At 52.5% G+C, this 20,601-nt stretch overlaps 1 protein-coding gene and 1 pseudogene across 3 annotated transcripts in view; one reads left to right on the top strand and one right to left on the bottom strand.

Annotated features, from left to right (window-relative positions):
• The window catches only part of KIAA1671 (KIAA1671 ortholog), a 252,820-nt gene that overhangs the window by 113,134 nt on the left and 119,085 nt on the right, over nucleotides 1–20,601 (bottom strand). The gene's annotated exons all lie outside the window — the stretch shown is intronic.
• LOC116535562 lies at nucleotides 4,397–5,784 on the top strand (annotated as a pseudogene).

Below are 20,601 nucleotides of genomic sequence, written 5' to 3'. Positions count from 1 at the left end.
CAGTTTTCCTAATGAAAGCTGAGGCCAGCTCCAGGTTTTAGCAGATGGCAAACTCTCAGTGTTATCCATGACTCATGTCTTGCCCATCCCGTGTCCATGAGCACATCCTGGGGCTCAACCTTCCCACTACACCCATAACCTGCCCACTTCTCCCCTCCTCCTGCCCCTGGTCTGAGTGGCTGTCATCTCCCACCTGAGCAACTGCAGTGGGTCCTCACTGGCCCCCCTACGTGAGTCTGTTCCCCACCTGACAGCCAGAGGGACCCGCTCAAAGGCCCGGTTGGGTTGTCAGTCCTGTGCAAAGGGACACGTCCCCATGGCTCTGGTGCCCTCCAGCACAAGGCACAGTTCTCAGAGTGATGACAAGGCCCGTCACGCTCAGGCCATGTCCCTTCCCTGCCCTCGCTGCCCACTCTGTCCTCTCACCCGGTCTGCTGCAGCCATCCTGGCCTCCCTCCTGTTCTGCAAATGTGCCTGTGGCTTGGGCCTTAAAGCTTTTGCACTGACTATTCCTGTTCCCCACCAAGCTCCCCTGGCCTAGTCTCTCCCTGCTTCCAAAGTCTCTGTTCAAATGTCACCTTCTTAGAGAGGCGAGGCCCCACACACCCAAGCCCTCCAGAAGCTTCTTATCTGGTTCCTTCTCCCTCTCCCCAGCACACCCCACCTCCTGACATGATATACAACATCCTTACATATCATGCCCATTGTTGACTGACCGAACACCCCACTAGAATGTTAGTCCCTGGCTGGGCTCAGTGGCTCAGCGCCTGTAATCCCAGCACTTTGGGAAGCCAAGGTGGGCAGACCACCTGAGGTTGGGAGTTTGAGACCAGCCTGGCCAACATGGTGAAACCCCATCTCTACTAAAAATTAGCCAGCCGTGTTGGTGGGCGCCTATAATCCCAGCTACTCAGGAGGCTGAGGTAGGAGAATCGTTTGAACCCAGGAGGTGGAGGCTGCAGTGAGCCGAGATTGCGCCACTGCACTCCAGCCTGGGCAACAGAGCGAAACTCTGTCTCGGGATTAAAAACAAGAGTGTTAGTCCCTGGGGCAGGGATCATGACTGTCTCATGCACTGATGTACCCCAAACCCTGAGAACACGGCCTGGTGCATGTGACTGAACTGAACCGAGGACCCATCAGGTATCTAGCACCGGCATCGGCTGCCACCACTTATTCAGCACCTACTGTATGCCCGGCTTTGTTTGCATCACCTCACTGAGTCCTCAGGCCATCCCACGAGGGAGTTGCTATCATAATTTCCACTCTACAGATGGCAAAACTGAGTTTCTGGGAGGGCTAAGAGATTTGCTCAAGGCCTCATGCACTATTAGTAAGTGGCCCAGTACGGATTAGAAGCAGGAGAGACTGATGGCTCCAAGCCCGTTCTCCCCTCCACGACTGGGCCTAAAAAGGCAGCCACAGCTCCAGTCAGATGAAAACCTCTCATGATGTAACCTGTCCCGTGGCCCAAACCTCAGGCCCAACTCAAACAGCACAGAAATAGTCAGTTCTTCTATTTCAGCCACAGACATTGCCAAGACAGAGCCAAACCAGACCCTTGGCACACACTGAAGCCACCAAGATCTGAGATCCAGAAGTTGATCATGACGATAACCACGGCAACAGCAATTGCTTATGGGGTGCGTGTGGGGTGCCAGGCACCACGATAAGGCTCACGGAGATTTGGCCCCGCAATAGCCTTCCACATGTCAGGTCAGCAGGAGCCCATCAGCCCACATCTATTTGTATTTTTTACTTTTTTTGAGACAGAGTCTTGCTCTGTCTCCCGGGCTGGGAAGCAGTGGTACAAGCATAGCTTACTGCAGCCTCCAACTCTTGGGCTCAGGTGATCCTCCTGCCCCAGCCTCCTGAATATCTGAGATTACAGGCATACACCACTGCACTTGGCTATTAAAAAATATTTGTTTTGTAGACATTGAGTCTTGCTATGTTGCCCAACAACACACACACACACACACACACACACACACACAAAAGATAAACACCCCACAGGCCACCGTGGCCTCAAAGCCACCCAGCAGTTCCTTACTACACTCAAAGCAGCCCCCACTGCCATGGGAGACTGGAGTAGAGGAAGCCTTCGAGAGTCAGCCTCACAGGCCCTGTGGGGGGCTGGAGAGGCAGCTGGGAAGATCATGGAGCAGGAAGTGGGGGGTCCCTGCCATACATCAGAGCCCTCCCCAGCCCCCAACAAAGACCATCTAGATATTAAGTGCCCACTCTAAGTGCAGCCCTTTGTCAACGACACCAATGCCCCTTATCTCAGCTAATCCTCAGCACAGTCCTGCCAGGTGGGGCTGACCACTGCCACTTACAGAGAGGGAAACTGAGGCCCAAAGCCATGATGTGATTCGCCATAAGCCACACAGCCGGTAGAGACAGGGCCTGGATTCCAGGGCTCTCCCTCCAGAGCCCCACCTGGCCTAGGGCAACATTCTTCCGTCATCCTCCACCCTGCAGAGCTTGATGTGCACAGAACGCTTTCCTGTAGGCTGTGAAGTTGCTTCCATACCATGGGCCTCAGTTTCCCCATGTGACAAACCGGAAGATCAGACTCCATGAAGTAGTAAAAATGATATAGAGGGAGACTTGGGTTCAAATACACGCTCCAGCACTTCCTAGCTGGGGACCTTGGATGAGCTGACTAGCCTTTCTAGGCCTCAGTTTCCCTAACTGCAAAATGGAGGTAATAATGAGATCAACCCACTGGGGCTCTTATAAGGATATAATGAGACCCCTTGGAATGTCACTTAGCACAGCGCCAGGGTTTTGTGAGCACTCAGCAGGAGCGGTGGTGGCGACGGTCACGTTTATCATTGCATTACTACTGCTTGCATCATTAATTACTACTCCTGTAATTGACAACCCCCAGGCACCAGCTTGCTGCCTACGCCCCAGCAAGGCCACAGGCCTTGGGACCGTCTGGCGAGGTTATCTCAGCAACAGAGGAGATTAAGTAACTCCCAACAGCCATGCCAGAGGCAGCCTTCATCTACTCTTACCGATGGTTTGAAAGAGAAACTTGATCTCTCTCCCCATACCCCAACTGTTGCTGGGCCAGCACCAGGCTTGACGGAGATAGTGGTTTCTCCCCCGAGAAGAGAAGTGCAGCTATGAGAAGGACTCGGGCCAACAGGAAGCTAAAAACATCCCACCAACAAGGGACAGCTTTGCAGAAAACCTGCTGCAGCCCATGCTCGGCCCCACTTCTAAGAAGCTGACATAGGAGATAAGCTGAAATGTGAATAAAGATTTAAGGCTGAGGACAATTGTGCATACAGTGAATACCTGGGAATAACCTAAGTGTCCAACCACAAAGGACTGGCTAACAGAGCCACCAATCCCTCTTCTGGGTATATATCCAAAGGAAATGAAACCAGTGCCCCATAAACCAAGCCTGACAACAGGTAGGAATATTAAGCAGCTATTAAATATCATGGTTACAAACTGTTTTTAAATAAAGTGGCAGATTATTTTATGCTGCGAGTGGACACACAAAACGATAACCACTGATGGACAGGCACAGTGGCTCACACCTGTAATCCCAGCTCTTTGGGAGGCCAAGGTGGGCGGGTGAATCATGAGGTCAGGAGATGGAGACCATCCTGGCTAACACGGTGAAACCCCATCTCTACTAAAAATTCAAAAGCTTAGCCAGGCATGGTGGCACGCGCCTGTAGTCCCAGCTACTTGGGAAGCTGAGGCAGGAGGGCTTGAACCTGGGAGGCAGAGGTTGCAGTGAGCAGAGATTGCACCACTGCACTCCAGCCTGGGCAACAGAATGAGAGTCCATCTCAAAAAAAAAAAGGCAAGGAAAGCACTGATTCGCTCACTCAGCTGGCAGTGATGAGGCGCTACGGGGGAGGAAACTGAAAGCGGGAAAATACAATGTGGGACCCTGAACTAGACCCTGGAGCAAAACAAGAACATTTCTGAAAAAAACAGGTGAAAGCGGAATAAGACAAGGTTTCTCAACCTTGTCACAACTGACATTTTGGCCAGGATCATTCTTGGTGCTGTCCAGGGGAGGGGAGAAGAGGGGAGGGGAGGACCCATCCCGTGCATTATAGGACGGTAAGCAGCATCCTCAGTGTCTACCCACCACATGCCAGTAGCACTCCTGTCCTCAGTTGTGACAATCAAACATGTCTCCAGACATTGCCAAGTGTCCCTTGCAGGGGAAAGTCGCCCCTGTGCAAACCACTGGAATTTAGTCTGGAGTTTACAGTCATGCACCAATGTTAACTTCTTTCTTTTGATGGCTGAACCATGGTTATAGTAACATGCTAACATGAGGGGAACCGGGCGAAGGGTATGTAGGAACTCCCGCTGCTATCTTTGTAACATTTCTCAAGTATTCTAAAATAAGTTGTTACGTAAAATAGTACAGTTCCTCAAAAAACTGAAAATAGATCCACCAATCCCTCTTCTCGGCATATACCCAAAGGAAATGAAATCAATATCCCATAGAGATGTCTGCACTCCCATGCTCAGCACGGCACCATTCACAACAGCCAAGATGTGGAAACCCCCAAGTGTCCAGTGGCAGATGAATGGACAAAGAAATTGTGGCGGAGGCTTCGGCGCCGGAGCCGCGGACAGTTTGCTGAACCCATTAGCGCGCCCGGCTGAGACACGCCGCCACCATGGCCCGCTACCTGCGTCCCCCCACATCTCTGTTCATCAGGAACGTGGCGACGACACCAGGGCTGAAGATTTACGGCGTGAATTTGGTCGTTATGGTCCTATAGTTGATGTGTATGTTCCACTTGATTTCTACACTCGCCGTCCAAGAGGATGTGCTTATGGTCGATTTGAGGATGTTCGTGATGCTGAAGATGCTTTACATAATTTGGACAGAAAGTGGATTTATGGACGGCAGATTGAAATACAGTTTGCCCAGGGGGATCGGAAGACACCAAATCAGATGAAAGCCAAGGAAGGGAGGAAAGTGTACAGTTCTTCAAGCTATGACGATTATGACAGATACAGACGTTCAAGAAGCCAAAGTTACGAAAGAAGGAGATCAAGAAGTCGGTCTTCTGATCACAACTATAGAAGATTGCACAGTCCTAGAAATAGACCGACTGGAAGACCACGGCGTAGCAGAAGCCATTCCGACAACGATAGATTCAAACACCAAAATCGATCTTTTTCAAGATCTAAATCCCATTCAAGATCACGGTCCAAGTCCCAGCCCAAGCAAGAAATGAAGACTAAATCACGTTCTAGGTCTGCATCTCACACCAAAGCAAGAGGCACCTCTAAAACAGACTCCAAAACACATTATAAGTCTAGCTCAAGACATGAAAAGGAATCAAGGAAAAAAGAACCCCCTAGATCCAAATGTCAGTCAAGATCACAGTCTAGGTCTAGGTCAAAATCTAGATCAAGGTCTTGGACTAGTCCTAAGTCCAGTGGCCACTGACAGTATAAACCATGGTCATTTTTAGGCATGTATCATTTACTCCTAGTTTAGTTTACTTAAATTATCAGGAATACAATGTTGCAACAATGCTTAAAAAACACTTGTTAGTTTCCCCTGTACCAGGCAACGGTTATAATGAAAATGATATGCTGTTGAGAAGCCGCTCTTAAGAGTCCAGTTTGTTTAATGTTATGGGCAGCTGCCAATTTGCGGCGTCTCTGTGTGTTTTTGTAAAGATTCTCATTTTTTATGCTTGAAGTATTTGGTGAAAAGATGTTGGTTGACCATAATTTGCAACATTGTCTCATTAAAAATAAACTTTCATATTCATATTTGGTAGAACTGTTAACCTAGAAATGTAGCTAATAAGACAGAATGATACAAAAGTGAAGTAGTAGCCACTGTACAGCACTGACTGCTCGGACACACTTAGGTTCAGGGTGGGCCTTTATGACTTGTCAAAATGTCTAGGCCCGGCCGGGTGCGGTGGCTCATGCCTGCAATCCCAGCACTTTGGGAGGCCGAGGCGGGTGGGACATAAGGTCAGGCATTCGAGACCAGCCTGACCAACAGGATGAAAGCCCCTCTACTAAAAATACAGAATTAGCCGGGCGTGGTGGTGCACGCTTATAATCCCAGCTACTTCCCTCCAGTGCTCAGCCTCCTTGGGGAGACTCTCCAGGCCCCCGTACCCCAATGAGACCGTGTCCCCTGAGGCACTGTGCACCACCCCCATCCTAACATATCCCTGGTCTCTGTTTCAGCTCCTTGAGCAAAGACCAAGTTCTCACCAGACTAAGTTCCATGCGGTCAGGGACCATGCTGTCTCGCTCCCGTATTCCAAGTACCTGGGGCTAGCTCCAAATTGCTGCTGGAAAGTGTGTGCTTAGTGAACATAGATCATAGCCATTTGTGGATTAGTTCAACACCTATGCCAAGCTCTAAGTTCTGGGGATCATGGACTGTATTTTAGTCATCCCTGCACCTCCAGCACCAAGCCCAGAGCCCAACACGCAGGCAGGCACATCAAGGTTATCCAGATCTTGCAAATCACAGAATTCCAAAAAACAATTACTGGAGATTTCTTCTTTGTGCTCATCTGAATTTTCCATGTGTGTTTTTTTTTTTAACCATGCACATGCATTATTTTCATAATTAAAACATCAATCAGTCGATCAATCAATGTTGCCTGACATTTATGATATGAGAATGGTCATATGCCAGTGGCTGAACGACAGAGACCAGGAGGATCTCCTGCTTCCCAGCTGCTCCGGGGGGCTCGGGACGGAGGTGAGACACTCTGGGACTGGCAGCTGAAAAGCAATGTTTCCTAAAGCTGTATTTTTAGGAGTACTGGAAAATTCTCTGGGCAAGAAGGCATCTGAAGTATTTGCAAACATTCAGCAACGGGAAAGATAATCTTTCCTAAGACTTTCCCTTTGGGGTGTCCTGAAGCCAGGGGCGATGATTCTGGAAAACTCGGAGACCAGCTCGAGACAATTGTTCGATAAGCCCCTCTATGCTCAGAGCCCTGACGGATGTCACACGACCCAGAATCACCTCCACCTACTCCTTGGCTTCACAGAGGAGGAAACAGAAACCCAGAGGAGAGAAGTAACTTGCCCAGCCACAGAGAGCAGACCAGTCGCAGGGTCAAAGTGAGAGCTGAAAGCATTTTATACCCCACGAAGCGCTTCCGCACAGGTTCCCTGACTTTGACATCTCATCAGAAAATGTCCCGGGTTTTTTTCTCTGTTATACAGATGAGAGAGCACAGTGTGTGTGTGTTGGGAGGAGGGGTCCCAACTTCCTTCTGTATCACTGCGTTAGGCTCGGGAAAAGGAAATCAAAATCTACTATTTTCATCCCATAGAAGAGGGACATTCTTACACACACACAAAGGCAAGAGGGATGTAACTTCAGAATAAAGAATTGTCCTTTAGATCAAATACATGTTGCTTTCTGAAAAACTCACTGACGTGGTTCTCGTTTTTCCTGTTCTCTTGAGGACCAGACCCAGGACCTGCATTCCTGTTCAGGAGTCTCAGCCCTTCCTACAAACCTGCTCTGCCTCCCAAACCCAGCCCTTTCCCCCTTTCCCCATCATTCTCTCTTCCTTGTAAACTTCACCATCTCTTAAAGAAAACGGAGACACTGCGAACCAGACACAGCCAAAAAGCAAAGTCGGCAAAGCAGGAGGAGAGGGAAAGGAGGTGACCCCGTCCTGGAGCCTGCACTCACCCAGAGGTAGCGCAAGAGCTTCAGCAGCCTGGGGCAGTAGTAATACTCCATTTCCGGCACCCAGAGGTTATGCGGGAAGCACAGCGCAGGCTTCCAGTTCTTCTCTAGCAGGGGCAGCTCTTCTCACTCCTCGTCACGCTGGAGTCAAGTTCAAGACGGCATAAATCATTCAGAAGCCGGCTTACAGCCAGGGGACCAGCCAGACGGCTCCACTGATGGCCACGGCTGCCCAGGGGACTGAGAAGCCACCGCTGAGTCCCATGAGCCCCGCCCCCGGACATCTCTGGCCTCTCGTCCGGTGGGGCGGGTCCAGGGGCGGCTCCTTCTGAACCCAGCTGCCTGGACCCTCACCCTCCCAGAAGCATGGAGACTTTTCAATTGCACAGCAAGAAGGCAGGAAGAGAGAAGGGGATGCCTGGGAACTGAACAAGAGAGAGAGAGAGAGAGAGAGAATGTGTGTATGCGTGAAAGAGTGTGAGTGTATGCGCTTTTATGTGGTCAAGTGTGTGTGCAGACAAGTGTGTTTTGTGCATGGGTGGATGTGACTGTGCTGTGCGTGTGAGCCCAAGTGTGTGTGGTTCCTCCTCCGCAAGCCACATGAGGAGGAGGAGGCCCCTGCCACTCATTACAGGGAAGGAAATCAACCCAGGATCCCATCGGTTCACAGGGCTCCTCTGATGTCAGTCACGTTCCTTTTAAACTCAGCTAAGCTTCTGATTCCCCCCTAGAAGGAGGGTGTGGCCATCCCCATTTTACAGAGAGGGAAACTGAGGCCCAGAGAAGTCAAGGGACTTGGCCAAGGCCACATGGTGAGTTGGCAACTAAAGCAAGGCTGGAACCTGGGCCTCCCAGCCACGAGTCCTGGGCCCATCCCCTCCTGTAGGTACCCAGCCCAGCATGGGGAGTGGGGTGCTGACGAAGGGAGGGATTAGCTCTCCGAGGCACTAGCTGCCAGCTGCACCAGGCAGAGAGTGAGGGGAGCGTCGATTCTCAGAGATTAAAATGCACATTAAAGCATACCGAGGGCAAACCCAAGGCAAACTTTCCTAGATGTTTCCTTCAAAAGAGCATGATTTTAGCAAGTCACCTAATCTCTCTTTAGCAAGCCTCAGTTACCCCTTCTGTAAAATGGGATGGATTACCCCTGCGTTCAGGGCTTTGAGGATTCAACGAGGTAGAATCCTGCCAAAGCATCTAGTTTCGTATTCATGGTCATATCATGAGGGCAGTATCATCATCTTCACCGTCCAGATGAGGAAACCAAGGCTCACAGGGACAAACAGAGCTTGCCGAGGTGAGTGGCTGCTAAACAGTGAGACAGGGATGCAAACCCAAGCCAGACACGCCTGGGTCCCCTACTCAACACCAGGTCCCATAAGCCAATGCCGTAATCCAGAGACTTGGGGGAGTGAGTGCCGGATGCAGAACAGCTGTGCTTCCGAGGCGAAGTCCTTCCCACTACTGAGAGGAAGACTGAAGTGGAAAGGACTTCACGGAGGCACTGCGCAGAGGCCCCAGGCTCTGCACCGGGCTCCCACCCCAGCCTGGAGCTCTGCACACTGACTGCCCCAGTAACAGCCTGGGCCCATCTGTACTGCGTCCCTCAGGCCCACCACCCGACGCCAGGCAGAGCAACTAACAGGAAACTCACTTAAACAAGGAGAGGGTGCTGGGTGCAGCAGCTGAGAAAACCACCGGGTAGCGTCAAAGCTCTTCAGAGGCAGGCCTGTGGTTTCACCGATTCTCAGCGCCCCAGTCCCAGCAGGCAGTGGGTCTCAGCAGCTCGCCACCTGATGGTCAGGGGTTGGCCCCAGCCATGGAAGAACCAGGGACTGGTAGTGCAGTCGGAAGGCCAGCCCTGCTCCCTGACAGCACGGTCGGAAGGCCACCCTGCTCCCCGACAGTACGGTCGGAAGGCCGGCCCTGCCCCCCGGCAGCACAGTCGGAAGGCCGGCCCTGCCCCGACGGCACAGACGGAAGGCCGCCCCTGCCCCCCGGCAGCACAGTCGGAAGGCCGCCCCTGCCCCCCGGCAGCACAGTCGGAAGGCCGCCCCGCCCCCCGGCAGCACAGTCGGAAGGCCGGCCCTGCCCCCCGGCAGCACAGTCGGAAGGCCGCCCTGCCCCGACGGCACAGACTGAAGGCCGGCCCTGCTCCCCGGCAGCACAGTCGGAAGGCCGCCCTGCCCCGACGGCACAGTCGGAAGGCTGGCCCTGCTCCCTGGTGGTACAGTCAGAAGGCCGCCCTGCTCCCTGGCGGTACAGTCGGACGCTCTCCCTGCTCCCTGGTGGTACAGTCGGAAGCTCTCCCTGTTCCCTGGCAGTACAGCTGGAAGGCCGGCCCCACTCCGACTGGCAGACAGTATAGCTGAAAAGCCAGCCCTGCTCACCAGCTGACAGTACCAGTCAGAGGACAGCCCCAGCTGCCAGTCCAGCCGGAGCACTGGGTCCTGCTGACTGACAGAAGAAGTGCAGTGAAGGGCTGGGCCCTCTGCACCGGCAATACTGCTGGAGGGACAGTGCCCGCTGCCTGGCCGTCCCCCTGGTGCTGCGGGTCCTGGCTGACTGGCTGATGACTGTCAAGTCTGGGGTTAGGCCACGCTCAATGAGGGACTAACGGGAACAGTGGGACATGCGGCTCGTGTGAATGAATGCCCTACTGAATGACTGTTACTATAAACACACAGGGGCCCACCACGGCCTTCCTGACACCCCTCAGCTGACAGGGGCCACCATCAGCATGCAGGCTGCTAAGAGCTGCCTGGTCTCCCACCCGCCCAGGATGGAGAAGGGCCTGGAGAGAAAGGGGCTGGAAGGGGCAGATGGGATGCCAGAGACAGGTGGATGAAGACAGGAAGAGAGGACCGCAGGCCAGGCGCAGGGCAGAGAGAGGAACGCAGGAGAAAGGAGAAGGAAGTTACAGGCAGGAAAGGCATGAGACAGAGAGGGAAGGGCACGACAGGGAACACAGAGGGAGAAAGGAGGAAAGAGAAAAACAAGAGACATGGAGGGAGAGGAGAGGGAGACGGATGGGGCAGGGGCTCCGACGGGGGAGTGACACAGGCAGAGCGAGGGACAAGCCCCAAAGGAAGTCAGAAAAGCAGGCGAGACAGACAGCCCAGGAGGCGGGCAGGGACGAAGGGCACCAGGAACAGCTGGGGAGAAAGCTGGAGGTGGCAGGGACACTGGTGACAGGGCAGGGGGCTAAGAATAAAAAGAGACATTCAAAAGTCTAAGACCCGGTGAGTGCAAGGTGGAGACAGAGCCAATCTAAGACCAGGCAGGGGACGGGGGCAGGGGGTGGGGTGCTGGGCAGGCGCCAAAGACGGAAACCCCCAAGTCCCCGTCTCCCAGCCAGCGATGGTCAAAGGCACCAGGCCACGCCCCAGGAGAAGCTGCCCCCAGTGCCCAGGCCTGGTTATTCTGCTCTGGCCGCCCTGGCCACCACCCTGCCCTGTGGGCCCAGGCAGCCGGGGAGTGTGGCTGCGTCAGGAGTCAGCGATTGATGACGTGGAACAGTGTCTGTCTCCCCGCCCCCAGGGGCCTTCTCCATGGCAGGGGCCACCTGCAAGCACGGATGTGACCAAGGCCCGCCACACACACATCTTGAATCCCTTCCCTGGTGTCCCCATTGCTCTTGGGAGAAATCCAACCTGCCCCCTCCCACCCCAGGTCCCCGTGCACCTCCCACCACTGGACCCCACCCTGTAAGCCAGGCACCCACAAAGGCTTTGCCCATGCTGTCGAAAGCAGGCTTCCTCCCCAAAGTGGGTTGAATGGAGATCCCTAAAAACCTACGTCCACCTGGAACCTGCAAATGTGGCCATATTTGGAAATGGTCTTTGCAGATGTAATGAGTTTAAGGGTCATAAGATGAGATCATCCTGGATTCCCCAGGGCTATGGTTTGAATGTATGTGTCTCTCCAAACTGCAACAGCTGGAAGTGAATTCCCAAGATGAGGGTGTTAAGAGGAACCCTTGTGAGGTGATTGGTTAAGACAGCTCCACCCTCATGAATGGAGTTGATGGCCATGTAAAGGGGCTTGAGGTCAGGCATGGTGGCTCACGCCTGTGATCCCAGCATTTTGGGAGGCCAGGTGGGAGGATTTCTTTTTTTTTGAGACAGAGTTTCGCTCTTGTTACCCAGGCTGGAGTGCAATGGCGCGATCTCGGCTCACCGCAACCTCCGCCTCCTGGGTTCAGGCAATTCTCCTGCCTCAGCCTCCTGAGTATCTGGGATTACAGGCACGCGCCACCATGCCCAGCTAATTTTTTGTATTTTTAGTAGAGACGGGGTTTCACGATGTTGACCAGGATGGTCTCGATCTCTTGACCTCGTGATCCACCCACCTCGGCCTCCCAAAGTGCTGGGATTACAGGCTTGAGCCACCGCGCCCGGCCCCGGGAGGATTTCTTGAGGCAGAAGTTCAAGACCATCTTGAGCAACATCGCAAGACCCCATGTCTATAAAAAGTAGAAAACTTAGCCTGGTGTGGTGGTGTGTGCCTGCAGTCTCAGCTACTCGGGAGGCTGAGGTAGGAGAATTGCTCAAGCCCAGGAGTTCGAGGCTGCTGTGAACTATGACTGCAATGCCACGCTCCAGCCAGGATGACAGAGCCAGATGCTGTCTCTAAAAACAATCATAAAAATAATTTAAAAACAAAAATCAAAGGGCTGGAAGGGGTGAGCTCTCCCCTTCCATCCCCTCCCTCACTTCCGCATGAGGAAACCTAGACAACACCATCTACAAGCAAGCAGGTCCCTGCCAGAAGCCAAACCCGCTGCAGCTCGATCCCCGACCTCCCAGTCTCCAGAACTGTGAGACGTACACTTCTGTTTTTATCAAGCACCCGGTCTCCAGTTATTTTGTTACAGCAGCTCGAATGGACTAAGACGTGCGGATGGACCCTAAATCCAACGACAAGTGTCCTCACGCGATACAGAAGAGAACACAGAGAAGGCCACGTGAAGACAGAGGCAGAGACCAGAGCCACCTTCATTCCGGACTTCCAGCCTCCACAACTGTGAGAGAATCGCTTTCCAGGGTTTTAAGCCACTGGGTGTGTGTTAGCTCACTATGGCGGCCCTTGGAGATGAATACACGCCCCCTTCCTCGTCACCTGGGCAGCTCCCGTCCATGCTGGGGACTCCAGCTTAGGATCCGACCGTCCTGGTCCCCAGCAGCCCCCAGCCCAGGCTCTGGGTGGGCCCAAGCCACAGGGACCCAGGGCTCCTCGGCTGGCCTAACTCTGCATTCTGTTGCTCCTCCTCCAGCCCCTCCTCACTGCTCAGCTCACTGAAGGCCCAAGCCTGGCCGGCCTGGCTCCCCACCTCCTGGTGCCACCCCTGGCCACCACTGGTCCTTGGGCAGCTCTTTCTGATACTATTCATTCCTTCATTCTAAAGTAGATTTAACGTGCAAAGAACCCTGTGAATTCACAGGGAAGGCTTAGCTTTTACAAAAAACTTCTCATCTTTTTGTTTGTTTGTTTTGAGAAAGAATCCTATTCTGTTGCCCAGGCTGGAGCGCAGCGGTGCCGTCTCAGCTCACTACAACCTCTGCCTCTTGGGCTCAAGCGATGCTCATGCCTCAGCCTCCCAAGGAGCTGGGACTACAGGCATGCACCACCATGCCCACCTAATTTTTGTAATTTTAGGAGAGACAGGGTGTCACCATGTTGTCCACGGTATCTCAAACTCTTGGCCTCAAGTGCTCTGCCCACCTTGGCCTCCCAAAGTGCTGGGATTACAGATATGGGTCACCACACCCAACACCATCTATTTCTTTTCTTTTTTTTTTTTTTTAAAGATGAGAAGGTTGTTAAAGTCAACATCAGCATTCAAAAGGAAAACAGAGGGCTAGGCGGGATGCCTGTAACCCCAGCACTTTGGGAGGCTAAGGTGGGAGATCACTTGAGCCCAGGAGTTCACAACCAGCCTGGGCAACATAGTGAGATGCCGTCTCTATGAAAAATAATAAATCTAAAAAAAAAAGGTTGAAAACGGTACCCCCCCCCTTTAGGTATAATTTTGAGTGTTGCTTTTTTTTTGGCAGGGGAAGAGGAAGGCAGTGTGCTATTTTGTTTTATTTGAATGAATTACTAACCAACATTGAAGCGTCAGAAGACCCGCATGTAGCAAAGCCATCTTCCGGCCTGCTGGCCTGCATTCCTGTGTGGGGACAGGGGCAGGAACGGCATGTGCCACCTGGGGAATGGTTCAGTGGCATTCCTTCCGCATCCCTCAGCCCGGACATCCGAAATACTATCCTCCAGGAGCCCAGGCGGCCACGCATTCCTCACGTTCTCCCTGTGGGCCTACTGTGTGCCGGGCCCTGCACTGGGAGCTGACTCCCTTTTATTTTCAGTGCTCAGCCCCACCAGCGTGTCATCCGTCATCGGAGCACCTGTGGCCAGCAGCCTCGATTCCTGCATTAGCCTTCAGTGCTCTTTGCCAGACAGCTGCCTCCTGCTGCCCTCACCAAACCAGTGCCCAGCCACACACAGATGCTCAGCCTCCCTGCCTTCACCCAGGCAGGGCCCTTTCCCAGGAATGCCTTTTCCTTCTGTGGAAGTTCAATTATCTTTTTTTTTTTGAGATGGAATCTCGCTCTGTCGCCCAGGCTGGAGGGCAGTGGTGCAATCTCAACTCACTGCAACCTCCCCCTCCCAGATTCAAACAATCCTCCTGCCTCAGCCTCTGGAGCAGCTGGGACTACAGGCACCCACCACCACACCCGGCCAATCTTTTGTACTTTTAGTAGAGATGGGGTTTCACCATGTTAGCCAGGATGGTCTCAATCTCCTGACCTTGTGATCCGCCCATCTTGGCCTCCCAAAGTGCTGGGATTACAGGCGTGAGCCACCGCACCCAGCCAGTTCAACCATTTTTTAAGCCTAATGCAAACAGCAAAAAATGAGTCACTGCGCCTTCTCTTCAGGAGCAGTAGGATGCGTTGGGTGAGGACAGCCTGTCTTCCTCACAGGGCTGGGAGCTCCCCACGGGCAAAGCCTGGGTCCCAGGTTATCTCTGTCGTCTCGGGGCCAGGCACTAGCCCAGGGCTTAGTAGGTGCTCTGTAACCATTCTCCAAAAGGCACAGAATTCCCAGTTGTCTCCTTGCTCACAGTGAAATCATCTTTAGATCTCGGCATGATCAGCTGCCAAAGGGGAGCCAGGGAAGCCAGACATGTGCCCAGCTTCGAGCAGTTCATGATTCTTTGAAAGGTCAGGGCACAGACAGAACAGAACAGGTTCCCAAAGGGGGAAACTGAGGCCTAGGGAGAGAATGCGGTGTGTTACAGAGGCATCCCTGGGCCAGGGGAAGGGTGTGGATGGAGTTAGATTGCCTCGCTTCCACACTGGCTAGCCGGTTATTTAATCTCTGTGGGCCCCCACTCCTTCGTGTAAAATGAGTATGATGGCAGTGTAGAAGGTACAACGTGTTCAGAGCCCAGGACACAGTAAGGGCTGAACACATCTTATGCTAGTGACTCACGCCTGTAAACTCGGCATTTTGGGAGGCCAAGGTGGTCACCTGAGGTTAGAAGTTTGAGACCAGCCTGGCCATCATAGCAAAACCCCATCTCTACTATAATAAAAATACACAAATGAGCCAGGTGTCGTGGCGCATGCCTGTAATCCCAGTTACTCAGGAGGCTGAGGCTGGAGAATCACTTGAACCCAGGAGGTGTGGGGTACGGTGAGCTGAGATGGCGCCACTGCACTCCAGCTTGGGTGACAGGACGAGACTCCGTCTCAAAAAAAAAAAAAAAATCTTAGCTGTGAGTGCCTGGGGGTGTTAGGGCAATGGGAGCCAGAGTAACGCCATGTTTAGTTCAACCCCATCTTAAGACTAAAAACCCAGGCTGGGCACAGTGGCTCACACCTATAATCCCAGCACTTTGGGAGGGCAGATCGCCTGAGGTCAGGAGTTCAAGACCAACCTGACCAAAATGGAGAAACCCCATCTCTACTAAAAACACAAAATCAGCGGAGCGTGGTGGCACATGCCTGTAATCCCAGCCACTCGGGAGGATGAGGCAGGAGAATCGCTTGTACCCGGGAGACAGAGGTTGTGGTGAGCTGAGATCACATCATCGAAAAGCAGCCTGGGCAACAAGAGCGAAACTCCGTCTCAAAACAAAAACTAAAACCAAAAAGCCACATTTCTTGCTGGTCACAAGATAATCATGGGATGTTTATAGTTGAGGAAATACCCAAGATACCTTCAAGGACACACTCCTTCATCGGCACAGAGTCCAGACGTCCCAATACCCATACCAGTCCACGCTTTCGAGATAATTACAGTTATGCTTTGGAATACTCACGTGCTAAAACTGTCAAGGATGGTTTTGTTTTGCTTTTCAAGGTGGTTTTTTATTTCAATAGTTTTTGGGAGGATCGGTAGTTTTTGGTTACATGGGTGAATTCTATAGTGATGATTTCTGAGATTTTAGGGCACCCATCACCCAAGCAGTGTGCACTGTCCCCAATGTGTAGTCTTTTATCCCTCACCCCCTCCCAACCTTCCCCCCAATCCCTAAATCCACTATATCATTCTTATGCCTTTCATGCTCAGAGTTTAGCTCCCACTTATAAGTGAGAACATGTAATATTTGGTTTTCCACTCCTGAGTTACTTCGCTTAGAATAATGGTCTCCAGCTCCGTCTAAGTTGCTGCAAAAGACATGAAGACGTTATTTCCTTCCTTTTTGTGTGGCTGAAGTAATATTCCATGGTGTATATGTGCCACGTTTTCTTGTGTCATGCCATGCACTCACCTGCACGCGGACACAGCTTAGCTTAGCTTTTACACAGACAACACCCCTCTATAAGAAAAACTTAAAAATGGCCCAGCACAGGGACTCACGCCTGTAATCCCAGCACTTTAGGATGCCGAGGTGGGCAGATCACAAGGTCAGGAGATAGAGACCGTCCTGGCCAACATGATGAAACCCCGTCTCTACTGAAATACAAAATATTAGCCGGGTGTGGTGGCGCGTGTCTGTGGTCCCAGCTACTCGGGAGGCTGAGGCAGGAGAATCGCGTGGACCTAGGAGGCGGAGGTTGCAGTGAGCCGAGATCACGTCACTGCACTCCAGCCTGGCAACAGAGCGAGACTCCATCTCAAAACGATAAAAGAAAAACTTAAAAAACAAAGCTGGGGCGGGGGGAGGTGGGGGGACCTTCCTCTCATTTTCTGAGGACGCTCTACTCCGTGACAGAGCAGCTTTCAATAAACTACCCCTTTTCACTGCGCTCCGGAACTCACTCTGAATTCCTTTCTACACAAAATCCAAGACCCTCTCTTGGGGTCCGTTTCAAGAACGTCCTTTCTGGTAACAATGGCATATCCAGTTCAGCCACCCTGGCTGGCAGAGCAATAAGAGGGAGCGCAAACTGGGGCGAGCCCATCAGAAAGGGGGGTTATCTGCCCCAAACAAGGCAGCTCTGAGGCAGTCCCAGGACAGAGCCCTGAAGAGTGTTACCAGCCATAGCACTTTTGAAATCACTTCAAACACGGAACTAGGGGGTGAGGAAAAACAGCAAGCACATTCTTCATCCCCTCGATTCCCAGCCTGACCCAACAACTGCCCTTCTGATCCCAGTCGGATCTCTCCACCACGTGGAGGGGGAGTGGAGGTGGGTGAGGTCAGCGAAGACAGGACTCAGCAGGAAGGGGCCAGCCCAGTCCAGAAGCTTAAGTCCTGATGCAACCGACTCGGATGCGTAAAGAACCGCCAGACACAACAAAACCATGCTGCAGGAGCGCACTGACAGGAAATGAGCAAAACAGGCAAGGCTGCACAGACAGACCGCTGACGGGGGCTGACCACAGGCTCCGCAGGATGGGGCGGTCGGGGGGAGTGCCTGCTGATGGGTACAGCGCTTCACCCTTTCACAGGGGTGAGGACACTGTTCCGGGCACGAGAGTGATCGCTGGACAACTTTGTTCGTTTACTAAAGACTGTGGAATTGGATATTTCAAATTAGCGAATTTTTTGTCGTCTGTAAATTATATCTCAATAAGCTACTGGCGGAGGAGGAGAAAAGAGAGGAGCGGGAAAGGTGGAAGAGGAAGAGGAAGAGAGGGGCCCGGTGCAGCGGCTCAGGCCTGTAAACCCAGCGCTTCGGGGGGCTGACGTGGGAGGATCACTTGAGCCCAGGAGTTCAAGACCAGCCTGGGCAACATGGCCAGATCCTGTCTTAATTTTAGAAATTTTTTTTTTTTAAAGTGCAGAAGGAGGAGAAAAGGGAGGAAGAGATAAAAATGGAAGAAAAAGAGGAGGAAGAAGAGGAAAAGGGGGAGAAAAAAGTACAGGAGGAAGAGAAGGGGGAGGAAGAGGAAAGAGAGGAGGAAAAGGAGGAGGCGGAGCCAGCCGTGCCAGGGGAGGGAGAGACAGGGAGAAACAAGACGGAAGGTCTTGCCCGGACGTGGGCACAGCCAGCAGCACCTAGACCCCAGCTGCAGCGCTCCCTCCCCACTCAGTCAGTGAACACCACTGAGCCCTACCCGGAGCTGGGAGCGAAGCTGCCGGGAGCAGGGATCTGCACTCAGGTAGGCTTGGGGTTCAAATCCCAACTCCCGCCCTGCCAAACAGTGTCATCCAGGACAACCTGCTTCTCTTCTCTGTGCCTCGGTTTCCTCAGACGTAAAGTAAGGCTGAGAATAACAACGACAGTCATGATAATTTCATCCCGCCGGGCGCGGCGGCTCAAGCCTGTAATCCCAGCACTTTGGGAGGCCGAGGCGGGTGGATCACGAGGTCAAGAGATCGAGACCATCCTGGTCAACATGGTGAAACCCCGTCTCTACTAAAAATACAAAAAATTAGCTGGGCATGGTGGTGCATGCCTGTAGTCCCAGCTACTCAGGAGGCTGAAGCAGAATTGCCTGAACCTAGGAGGCGGAGGTTGCGGTGAGCCGAGATCGCGCCATTGCACTCCAGCCTGGGTAACAAGAGGAACTCTGTCTCAAAAAAAAAAAAAAAAAAAAATTTCATCCCTCACAGGGCGGCAGTGAGGGAGAGGTCAGGTGATGTCAGAAAAGCACCCAGCAGGCTGACTGCAAGTGCTCAATCAATAAAGGCCTTGAGGCTTAACTGTGGAGCATTAGGGACATGAGTGAGGTAGGATTCCTGCCCTCAGCAGGGCTCACAGTCTGTAAAAGAAGGACTTGGAAATAAATTACAGCACTAGAGGCTAGAGGGCTTGGAATGGTACAGTTCACACGATACGGTACAACCCAGGAGGGCTTCTTGGAGGAGGTGGCACGGAACCCAGGCTTGAAATACGACAAATTGTCCCTATTCTCGAGAGACCCCGACTCTCAAGAGACTTCCAGTTCAACTGGAAGATTCAGCATCTCTGGAAATACATCTGCTTAAGTCAGAAATGCTGTTTCTGCATCCATAAGGTTCTCACTATGGGCTAGGCTATCCATACCCCACACTCTTTTTAAAAGTAAAACAAAAACAAAATATTTTTTCCAAAAAATACTTTCTCCAGAAGAGAAAACATCACCCAGGAAAATAAATGGGGCAGCCAGGGCTGCGAACGCCACGGAGAAACATCCTAAGCTCAGCTGGGCAGCTCTGACGTCAGGTTCACAAAATAGAAACTGACACGAGGGCCCGATGAGGGTCAGAGCAGAGTGACACATCTACCGAAATTAGTGGGCTGCATAAAAAGATGAAAATCTAAGTGGTTATGGAAAACGTGGATGTTTCACGTTTGGAATGGAGGCCCCAATGTGAAACAGCTTAAAAGCAAATTAAAAACAAAATGTTGAAAACAGATGGCCTCCGTCCTGCCCTCTCGTGGTCATTTCTGAACACTGCACAAGGAAACGGGTGGGCAAAACAGAAAACTGGCAGCCCCGGATGAGCCTCCACCCGTGCCACCTGCCCAGTGTCGGAGCCAGAGCCAAGTCAGCTCGCTTCGCCAAGCCTCAGTTTCCCATGAGTCTCCCAGAGTTACGGCAAGGATCCAGTGAGATAATGAGTGTGAATAATAAGACCTCCAGGGACCAGGCACCGTGGCTCATGCCTGTAATCCTGGCACTTCGGGAGGCTCAGGTGGGCAGATCATAAGGTCAGGAGATCGAAACATTCCTGGCGCTAACACAGTGAAACCCCGTCTCTACTAAAAATACAAAAATTAGCCAGGCGTGGTGGCACACGCCTGTAGTCCCAGCTACTCAGGAGGCAGAGGCAGGAGAATCGCTTGAACCTGGGAGGCAGAGGTTGCAGTGAGCTGAGATGGCTCCACTCCACTCCAGCCTGGGCGACAGAGGGAGACATTTCAAAAACAAATCAAAACAAGAAAGCCTCTGATACCCAGAGTGCAAACTGAAGGCAGCTGGAAGTGGCCTGAGCACGTGGTGAGATGTCACATTAAAATCAGCATCAGTCCAGGCACAGTGGCTCACACCTGTAATCCCAGTACTCTCGGAGGCCAAGGTGGACGGATCACCAGAGGTCGGGAGTTTGAGACCAGCCTGGCCAACATGGCGAAACCCCGTCTCTACTAAAAATACAAAAACTAGCCAGGCGTGGTGATGTACGCCTGTAATCCCAGCTACTCAGGAGGCGGAGGCAGGGGAATCGCTTGAACCCAGGAGGCAGAGGTTGCGGTGGGCTGAGATCGCACCACTGCACTCCAGCCTGGGAGACAGAGCAAGATTCTGTCTCAAAAATAAATAAATAAATAAAATAAAATCAGTATCATCAGTTCTGCTTGAAGAACTGGATGATCCAACCGTTCTTGGCAAGGAAGGGCTGGGATGCAGGGGCAGCTCCTCCTCCCCACCATTTGTCACGAAATCCCCATCCCCGTCTGGCCTGGCTTCTGGGCACAGCTCCCCATGCAGAATCCCCAGGGAAAGGGCCTGCAAATCCAGGTTCAGAA

This window comes from Sapajus apella, unplaced genomic scaffold, assembly GCF_009761245.1.
Source record: "Sapajus apella isolate SASKATOON/1434 unplaced genomic scaffold, GSC_monkey_1.0 scaffold95, whole genome shotgun sequence".
Classification (NCBI taxonomy): Eukaryota; Metazoa; Chordata; class Mammalia; order Primates; family Cebidae; genus Sapajus; species Sapajus apella.
The sequence above is the reverse complement of the archived record's forward strand: the minus strand, read 5'-3'. Positions and strand labels throughout refer to the sequence as shown.